General features: G+C 42.5%; 1 long non-coding RNA gene across 1 annotated transcript; it reads left to right on the top strand.

Annotated features, from left to right (window-relative positions):
- The first annotated feature begins 1,799 nt into the window (after nucleotides 1-1,799).
- LOC137372674 (uncharacterized) lies at nucleotides 1,800-9,883 on the top strand. The gene is made up of 3 exons (XR_010975472.1): nucleotides 1,800-2,190; nucleotides 2,449-3,214; nucleotides 9,429-9,883. It is a non-coding gene; the product is annotated as an uncharacterized lncRNA (long non-coding RNA).
- The last annotated feature ends 212 nt before the right edge of the window (nucleotides 9,884-10,095 follow it).

Raw genomic sequence — 10,095 nt, 5'->3', positions numbered from 1 at the left:
CTCAGCGACACCATCAATGGCGTCACTAGTTTCTGCGCAGGCACTGGCACCATTTTTAAAAGGATACCAGGCTTGCGTTGACAGCAAAACTGAAGTCAATGGGAATCAGGGGGGCAAAGTCTCCACTGGTTGGAGTCATACTTGGGCAAAGGAAGATGGTTGTGGTTATTGGAGGTCAATCATCTCAGCTCCAGGACATCATTGCAGGAGTTCCTCAGCGTAGTGTCCTAGGCCCAACCATCTTCAGCTGCTTCATCAATGACCTTCCTTCAATCATAAGGTCAGAAGTGGGGATATTCGCAAATTCCACAATCTTCAGCACTATTCGCGACTCCTCAGATACTGAAGCAGCCTTGACCTGGACAATATCCAGGCTTGGGCTGATAAGTCACAAGTGCCAGGCAATGACCATCTCCAACAAGAGAGAATCGAACCATTCTCCCTGACATTCAATGACATGGCATTACAATCACTGAATCCCCTACTATCAACATCCTGGAGGTTACCATTGACCAGAAACTGAACTGGAGTAGTCGTATAAATACCGTGGCTACAAGAGCATGTCAGAGGCTAGGAATCCTGCGGCGAGTAACTCACCTCCTGACTCCCCAAAGCCTGTCCACCATCTACAAGGCACAAGTCAAGAGTGTGATAGAATACTGTCCACTTGCCTGGATGGGTGCAGCTCCAATAACACTCAAGAAGCTCGACACTATCCAGGACAAAGCAGCCTGCTTGATTGGCACTCCATCCACCAACATTCACTCCCTCCACCACCGACGCACAGTGGCAGCGGTGTGTACCATCTACAAGATGCACTGCAGCAATGCACCAAGGCTCCATAGGCAGCACCTTCCAAACCTGCGATCTCTACCACCTCGAAGGACAAGGGTAGCAAATGCATGGGAACGCCACTACCTGCAAGTTCCCCTCCAAGCCACACACCATCCTGATTTGGAACTATATCACTGTTCCTTCACTGTCGCTGGGTCAAAATCCGGAAACTCCCTTCCTAACAGCACTGTGGGTGTACCTACCCACATGGACTGCGCGGTTCAAGAAGGCAGCTCACCATCACCTTCTCAAGGGCAATTAGGGATGGGCAATAAATGCTGGCCTAGCCAGTGACGCCCACATGCCATGAACAAATAAAAAAAAATCAAAGATAATCCCATCCCCACCAACTGCGACAAAAAATAAAGTTTGACCTACCCCCAAACTACACCAGATAAGACCAGATTACCTCTTTTTCATCCCAGCTGCACTAGGGTGTAGAGTTGACCCCTTTCTCCCCCCATCTGACCTAAGTGCAGAGTTCAACCCTTCCCCCTCCCCCACTACACTAACAATGCAGAGTTGATCCCCTCCCTCCCCACCTCATTACAAATGCAGAGTTCGCTCCTTCCCCACCTCGGTGGTAAAGACCTGCTACCCAACCCGAACCTGACGGCGTGTAAGGTTCAGGTCGGGTTGCACTTCCGAGTCCAGCATTCGGGCTCAGGTAGGGTCGGACAAGCTCCATCATAGGTAAGCGGCTCCAATGTTAATGTAATTTTTTGACTAGAAAGGTGGTTTTGTTACAGTTATTTTAAGCTTGTACAGGTCAGCAACAAAGTGAAAAACGGAAGGTAAGTTAACTGATGGTCGGGTTGGGTGGGGTCGGGCACGGGAAAAAATGGAAGGACTCGTGACGGGTCGGGCTCGGGTCAGATGTGGCTCTGTCGAGCTCGGGTCGGGTTCTTTTTTGCAGACCCCAGTAGGCCTTTACTCGGTAGCACCACCTGTCCCTGGAGGGGAAAGTGAAGGCGCGGAGTGCCGCACATCACTCGGAAGATCCGGAACTGCCAGTAAGATCGCTCTGGCTTCCATTTAAATGTATTTAAATAGCTGATTTGAATATTGAAATCCGGGTCCCACTGCAGAGCAGCAGATATCCCGCCATGGAGCTTCCCTGCCACCGGGATGATTGAGCCCGGCATTCCCGACGTTGGGCTCCGTGGCGGCCACTGCCCATGTGATCTTCCAGCGCCCCCCGCCCCTCCAACGGAGCCTGGAGTTGGGAACGCAACAAAATCCAGCCATAATGTGGAGAATGTAATATAAGAACACTGTTAACATATCGTACCAAGGTTGGGACTGCGGTCCTGTTTCACCTGTGCCTAATCTCCATTAAACAAAATGAAGTGTTATGTAAGTGTTGGACTTTAATATCATTTACAGGATAAGTTAGGGTTTTAGGGAGACAATGTTTTTGAAATCCTTTAGGCATGTAGAAGACCATTAATGTAATTGATATCCATATAAAATGAGTTAAATTTGACATGATTAAAATAGACAATACATTTTGTAAGATCAAGCATTAACTGCCACTGAGTCCTGAGTCCTCTGTTGAGGTAGATGCATCCTGATATAATAACATTATTGTTTTTTCTTTCTTTATTCATTTAGATGTTTATGGTACTCTTGACAATTTTCATTTGTGCTATCCTGTCATCTTGAGAACAGCTAAGGTAGCTGATAAAGCGCTCCCTCTGACCTGCTTGACCTCCCGCCTGTAAATGTTACTGCGCTAACTTTTAAAGGGCGACTGCAGCTTTTTAAAAGTCGGATGCCTGTTGCTAAGTGGGCGGATCTCATTTTGTTTAAAAGCTAAACTCTCTGTAAACAAAGACACGGGCTATTTGACTTTATCGTTGCTGTGGGCAAGTAGCAAGCAACGCTCCTTATGAGCTTATTCACAAAAAAAAATTGGACAGGAAGGTGGCATAAGGAACAAGTCGCACCACCTCAGAAAGGACTGGCATTGGTGCAAGAGATTTCACAGGCGAGGGAACAGAAAGTGACCGCCAGTTACAAAGTCTGAGACCGAAGCTGAAAGCAAAGCAGAGAAAAAAAGTTCAGAGATTGGAACTGTGAAACAGTTTACTGTAGCAAAAGGGTGCTGATGTGCTGAGATTGTTTGCCCGCCAATTGAATTATTGATTTGAAGTGGTGCAAGATGGGCTATTGAGAGCAAAATGGGAATCCTTTTGTTGCAGCAGCACATCAATTCAAGAGTTACAGGATAGAAAATGAGTTCAGAAAGAATGAATAAATGCGGACACCTGAACAAAATTGGACATCTGGGGGGTACAAAATGGATGGAAGGAGACAAAGAGCAGAATACCCCAAGAGGCAGAGAAGACCATAGCAGAATGCAAGAAGATATTTCCAGGTGAGAAATGGGTTTAAATAGACAAAAGAATTGTCAGGGAATATATGCACATGTTTATTAGGAGACAAACATGGAATCTGGTGAGATAAAAATCTACGAAGATGATTCAGAACTCCAGTGCTTCTTACTGTTAAGTAGTTCTGTGGACTTTTGGTACATTAAAGACACTATGCAAATACAAGATTTTTTAAAAATCATTCACAAGATGTGGGCACCGTTGGCAAGGCCAGCATTTACTGCCCATGCTGATACAACTGAGTGGCTTGCTTGGCCATTTTAGAGGGCAATTAAGAATCAACCAAATTGCTGTGGATCTGGAGTCACATATAAGCCAGACCCGGTAAGGATAACAGATTTCCTTCCTTGAAGAACATTACCAATCCAGATGGGTTATTGCAGCAATCCAGTAGTTTAATGGTCACTGAATAGTTTTCTTCTAGATTTTTTTAATAACTGAATTTAAATTCCCCAGCTGCTGTGGTGGGATTTGAACTCATCGTTCCATATTATTAATACAGGCCTACTAGAATTCTCATCCAGTCACATAACCATTATGCAATCATAACACATTGGTAGGAAGGCTAAGGTGAGGTTTTTTTCTAAAGTTGCAAGTTTATGACACAACAAACAATAGACGAAGTATATATGGATATAAATGAGACATGCTAATGGCAGCAATCAAAAGATTACGAGCGTATAGACATACGAATTAGGAACGGAAGTAGGCCATTCGGCCCTTCGAGCCTGCTCTGCCATTCAATAAGGTCATAGCTAATCACTTAAAAAAATGAACAATTTGATCACATTACGGTAGGCGTACTAATGGCTGGTTATACTGTCGTGCTTTTGATCTTGAAGATAATTTTATTAAAAATGCAGAAATATGTCATCAGTGCCTTGGTGTTTAATAATTTTAAAATATATTTCTCAATGGGATGTAGATGATATAGAGAATGCAAAATTTGTTACCCATCTCTCGTTGCTCTAATGACTTTGACAACCAACCATATAATATGGAACTGGAGACATATGTAGGCTGGAGCAGGCATATCTGGCAAGTTTTCTGTGAACCTATTGGATTTTATGACAGTCTTCAACAAACTCAGAATTACCAGACTTTCTTGAATTTGATTTCATAACTTGCCATGGTGGGATTTGTCCTCATGACCTCAGGAGTGCTAGTCTGATAACATGACAAATAGGCTAGCAGATTGAGCATGCTTTGCACGCCATTTAGATATCAAAATGTATTGAGAGCACAAAGACTCAGGTAGAAAAGCAAAATACTGCAGATGCTGGAAATCTGAAACAAAAGCGGAAACTGCTGGAAATACTGTGGCAGCATCTGTGGAGAGAGGGACAGAGCTAACGTTTCAGCTCTGCAGCCTGTGAGTTCTGACGAAAGGTCACAGAATGAAACAAAGGCCCAAGTTGCATTGGTTCATTTTGGCCTGGGTGACAATTGTGGAACTACAATTGATCTCAATGCCTGTGCTAGAGAATGAAAAAGTGCTTCAGCAAAGGTTCCTGCTCCTAATTACTGTCCAGTGACCTCTGCTGCAAAGTGCGGCATTATAGGATGTTGCACGAGGACAGGATTACGATGCACTCCAAGGTTGAATAGGCTGCTGAGACTCACTGAAGAGCCTCAGGCTCAACAAATTTCCACTTGGAAAAGGACCCAGATGGATGTTGGAATCCTCAAGTTGTACTCCAGCTTGAGAACGTATTTCCAGGAGATGAGGAAGGGAAGGGAAGGGAAGAAAAAAAGACAATGATTAAAAAAAAAGCAAAACAAATTCCCAGTAGCAGCTGAATGGAAGACGTTACAATCCCATGTAATATTTTGGAAAGAAATAGCTGTTCTAACATCAGACAAAATACTTCAGAATGGTCTATTGGTACCTTGTTAGGCCATTAACTATGACATTCAGAGAAGATTAGCACTAATGGCTGTGGTAGAAATTAGGACTTAGATAATAAAACTGTTAGGCTGGACTTGTGCAATTGCTAGCCTGCAATCTGCCTCCCATTCTCAGTAAAATCGCAGGCCGACGAGTGCAACAGTGCAAAGGCCCGACAAGGAGCGTGGACCAAAAACGACAACCGAATAACCACTGACAGCCCAATAGGGATAAAGAAAGGCCTGGTGGGCAGAGAAAGGCCTGAAACATGATACAAGATGTGGTGGGGACACCTGAGGAGGCAGCAGTTAGATCACTTAATTGGTAAGGATGGAGGGAATGTCTGACCATCTGACACAGCAGCTGCAGTCTGCTGAACCACACCATGTTTCACGCCCAACATGATTCCTGACTCCAGCGATAAGCTAGTGACAGCCAGAAAAAGGGGCCATCCGCTAAGGAGCCAAGATCAGCGATTAGGAATGAGGCAACCTGCTAGAATCGATCCGTGCAGACCACTTTTGAACTCCTTCTAAACTTTGCCCTACGTCTTTATTCACTGTTGCAGCCCACATACCACCAAATAGGTGTCAATGATTAAATTAAAATAACGCACAGGAATTTGATGGGAGCGCATTAACACAGTGAGCTAAAAATAGCACATTGTGGAATTTTAAGCCCTCTCATGGATATCTGCACTCTCACAAGACTGAACCTGTTAATTAAGAACATTAAAATCAACAACCTAAGGCAAAGAATAACAATTAACCCACCACCAATAACACCTGGATCCCACCTGACTGTCAGAGGCGTTTAAATACACCCGATAACTTAGCTTTGTGAAATTATAAATATCCGTAATATAACAAGGAAAAAGTCAAAATGAAAATAATTAGTAGCATGCATTAGGGCAGAGTGTCCAACTTGTTGAAGCAGTGAGCTGGATCTATGTGTCACCAGCAGTGAGCGGGCTGTCTGATTAAATTGCTTCTGAGTCAGGAAGAATCATGGCAAAACACGTCCAATTCCCAATCTGTTTGTTTCTTCCTGGAATCCTCAGATATGTCTTTTTCACCTCCTTCACTTCTCTCTCTCTCTTTCTTCCTCCTTCCTTTACTTCTGTGTTTCTTGCTTTGTGTTTCTCTATTTCACTCTCCTTCATTTCTATGTTCCTCTCTTTCTCCCTGATTGTTCCTTTACTTCGTTGTCCTTTCTCCTTCTCCCTTTCTCTGAAAGAACAAATTAGAGAATTCTTGGCATTTCTTTGTGGACAAAGATTTTGGGAAGATTGTACTCAGTGGTTGCAGACCCGCTATTATTATTAGAATAAGGATTTGGTAAAGAGGGTGAATTATAGGCAAAAGCATGAGAACTCTGGGGTAGTTTAGAGGCAGCACAATTGGAATTCAGATGGGTGGATGCCTGCAGTAGTATCGGAACTCAACTAACAGGAAGAGTTGGAGGCAATAGCATCACGTTCAGACGAGAGGGTTAGAGGTGGCGTCACTGCATCCAAGTCTTGGTAGATAGGGATACTGGATACATGATATCGTTGGGGAGGGGTAGTCGCCTGGCTGATGACCTTCTCTGAGGAAGAGGGGCAATCAATCTTTCGAGTAAGACAGAGGTGCTGTTGTGTTTAGAAAAGATGGCTGTGCAAGCCTTTTATTTTTAAAATCAGGGCTGATGGAAAGCACTCATTCCTCTCACTGACTTCCCTCGTCCCCGGCAGCAGTCGAGGCACATTGTTTCATGAGCTGCCATTGGATTTACTGGCTCCATCTCTGTCTGACACTTGATGGTGGAAGTGTAAATGGGCAACCAGGTGGGTGGTTTAACAGCTATGAAAATCAGTAGATTTTAGAACAGGCTCTGTCCAAGTGGCAAAGATAAAAATAGTCCTCATCGTGTAGTACGTCCATAAATGTGGGTAAGAACTTGCATTTATATTAGTACCTTAGCCCGATTCTCAAAGCATCTCCTAACTGTTGAATATGTACGTGTAAATATTGGAGACCTTGAAGTTCTGCTGCGTGATATTGGATGCAGAAGCTTAGCGTACTCATATGAAATTCTTCTCGCCACCATTTTAATTGACGTGTTAACTCATTTAAATTAAACAGGTTAATACCTCAATTAAAATGTCAGATAGAGGAATTTTGTTTAGGTACTCTAAGCATCTGTGCACCTATATTCATACCTGGCTTTATAAATCCTAGTTTATTGGAGATATTGCTGTAGAAACAATTCAATTTTCCGCAGTAATATTTACATTCATTGGTAATATTTCGTTCTATATGAAGATATTTTCAGATTTACTCTTCCCCTGCAATCCCTGCTGCTTAATAATTCGCCATTTTGTTAAAGAAAAACAAAATGTTTATTTCAACATCTGAGATTAAGAAAAACAATAATATCGTGTTTGAATCTCACTCTGCCGAACATCAAAAGGAAGAATATCATCTCATTGTTATAATTCATTGAATACCACACAATAAAATGAGGCAATATCTCACTTCCATATTTCCTCCCGAAAATTAAGGCCACCTGATAAAGAGATGCTTAACTGGCAGCATCTCAATTATATGCAAATGATCCATATTACGAGGCATTTTATAGTTTCTAACGCAAAAGACAATTTTATGTAATCTTTTCTATTCTGTAAGATCTTGCCACATGCTGAACAATGCTCAGGTTGAAAATTATTTCAACAACAACAGACATTGTTAGTGATTACAAGAATTTGAAGGAAAGTTCACATTTCAAGTAAACTAGAGTTGATAGCCACTTACGTTGAATGTTATCTATTATAAAGGATTCTGGCGCATATAAAATGTACTTTGCATTGTGCCAACCATCTAAGGATCCATACACTGAGAGGATTCAGAATTATATGCAAATCAACTTGGGAAACGTTCCAGAATCAAGTGAAAGTGGTTCCCATTTTTTCTCCTTTTCATTATTGTTATTTTTCCCACACTAATTTTCTCTCCTTTTATGTCCTCTCCCTTTCCTTGCTCTCCTCTATTTCCTCTCCTCTCCCATTCTTTCTCTCCTCTCCTCCACTCATATCAAAGACTCCTTGTTAGGATATGGCTCTCTGATCAGTTGCTTATTGTGCTTTGCCCAAGTTGCTGTTCTTCATGTGTGTGAGCCTTGAGAGTGCGCTTTTTGACAATGGTGACTGTCACGGCCACCCCGATCCTGTCCTGCTGCCCTGTGTTGAACACAATAACTGGCAGAGAATTCAGTGAGGCTGTAAGGCAAACGTGTAACTTTTAAGTTAAGAGCAGAAGCACAACCATGTTGAAAATGTTGGGGGAGGTTGGGATATCTGGGGTAATTCCAGGATTTAGAATGGGTGGAAAAGGGGATCTGAACCAACCTCAAAAATGTTTAATGGGGCCAAGCCTCCTCACCCCATTGTGGTTGTATTATGGTTATTAATCCAACTCTCTACAATCTATCAACCATAATTAATGGGATTAAAATAGAAAATGCTAGCAATACCCAACAAGTCTGTCAGCATCTGTAAAGAGAAAAACACAGGTTCATGTTTTGGATATAACCATGGCCAACAGGCCAAGCCCCTGTAATGTTAATCTGCTTTTCTCTCTTTTTCAGATATGGACAGATCGGCTGTTTGTTTTTCAGATTTCCAGCATCTACACTTTTGCTTTCTCTTTATAATTAATAGAACAAGTGTTATAGCAATGAGATCTGGTGAGGGGGTGGTTGAGAAAGGGCGCATTTTCAATTTCATTTTCAAGGAGATTCATTTTGATGTAATAGAAAATGGGACATTCTGTACTTGTTTTACCCAGCGTCAGCTCTAAACACAATCTGGATAAGACGCATCATTAAATCTGCACCAAACACGTGCAACTTGTGAAGAGATGTGAAATTCTAAAAATAAAATAGCTCTTTGTGATACAATACTTAAAAAAAAAAAAAGTCCTGTGCCTCTTTGATAATGTGCCTCTTGCTGATGTGCTGTTACCTCACTCAAGTGCCTTGGTTCAACTCTTTCCCTGTGCTGGGTTACTTGACCCCAGCTGGGACAGTGGAGGCAAAATTGGCTTCCGCAAGTCTTGGAGAAGGGAGGGGAAGCATTCAGCTGGGGCTCCTACTCCTAATCACCATTCAGTGAGCTCTGAAAGGGCATGCATGTGGAAGTCGGGTTGAGAACAGGCTGAGGCTCAGTTGCAAAGCCTTTGATCATCAAACACCAAGCCGATGCTTGATAGCACACATCAATTCTCATGAAGGGTCATCAACTTGAAACGTTAACTCTGTTTCTCTGTCCACAGATGCTGCCTGATCTGCTGAGCGTTTCCAGCATTTTCTGTTTTTATTCCACGTCAGTACTGTTTAGGCTGACGTACGGAAAAACGACCCACTTGAAGACATTGCTGCTGATGACCAGACAACGCTGATCCAGCAAGAACCAGACCTCTCGGGAAAGGAGAAAAAACATTGGGCAACAAATCCAATGTAAAAAGATCAAAGAAAGATCTGCGAATTAGAAGTCTCAGTCAGAAACAAATTGGGACTTAGTCAATATTTACCTAAACCAGGATTCCTTAAATCAGATTTGCATATAAATGTTTTAGCAACTACTGTTTTGTGAAAATGTTGCCTTGAATTTAAATGCACAATATAATCCTGCATCTAAGGTGAGTCTATCATGATTAGTAATTTATTAAAGTCAGCTATTTGACCCCACCTCAGGCTGCATGCTTGATTATTCAACTCATTAATAAAATGGACTCACACAAAGCGAGTGTTTTCTGCATGCCATTTCATTTATACTGCTTGGCCTCCCTGGCTGCTGCCCCAGCTCACTCCTCCCTACTGTCTGCGCACAACTTTTACTGCATCATTAGGCACACATCCAGAACATACATATGGAATTACTTCATCATGTAAACACACACACACACACAGCATGAATAATTGACTCTGGAAAATCAGATT

This window comes from Heterodontus francisci, chromosome 8 (genome assembly GCF_036365525.1).
Source record: "Heterodontus francisci isolate sHetFra1 chromosome 8, sHetFra1.hap1, whole genome shotgun sequence".
NCBI lineage: Eukaryota > Metazoa > Chordata > Chondrichthyes > Heterodontiformes > Heterodontidae > Heterodontus > Heterodontus francisci.
The sequence above is the reverse complement of the archived record's forward strand: the minus strand, read 5'-3'. Positions and strand labels throughout refer to the sequence as shown.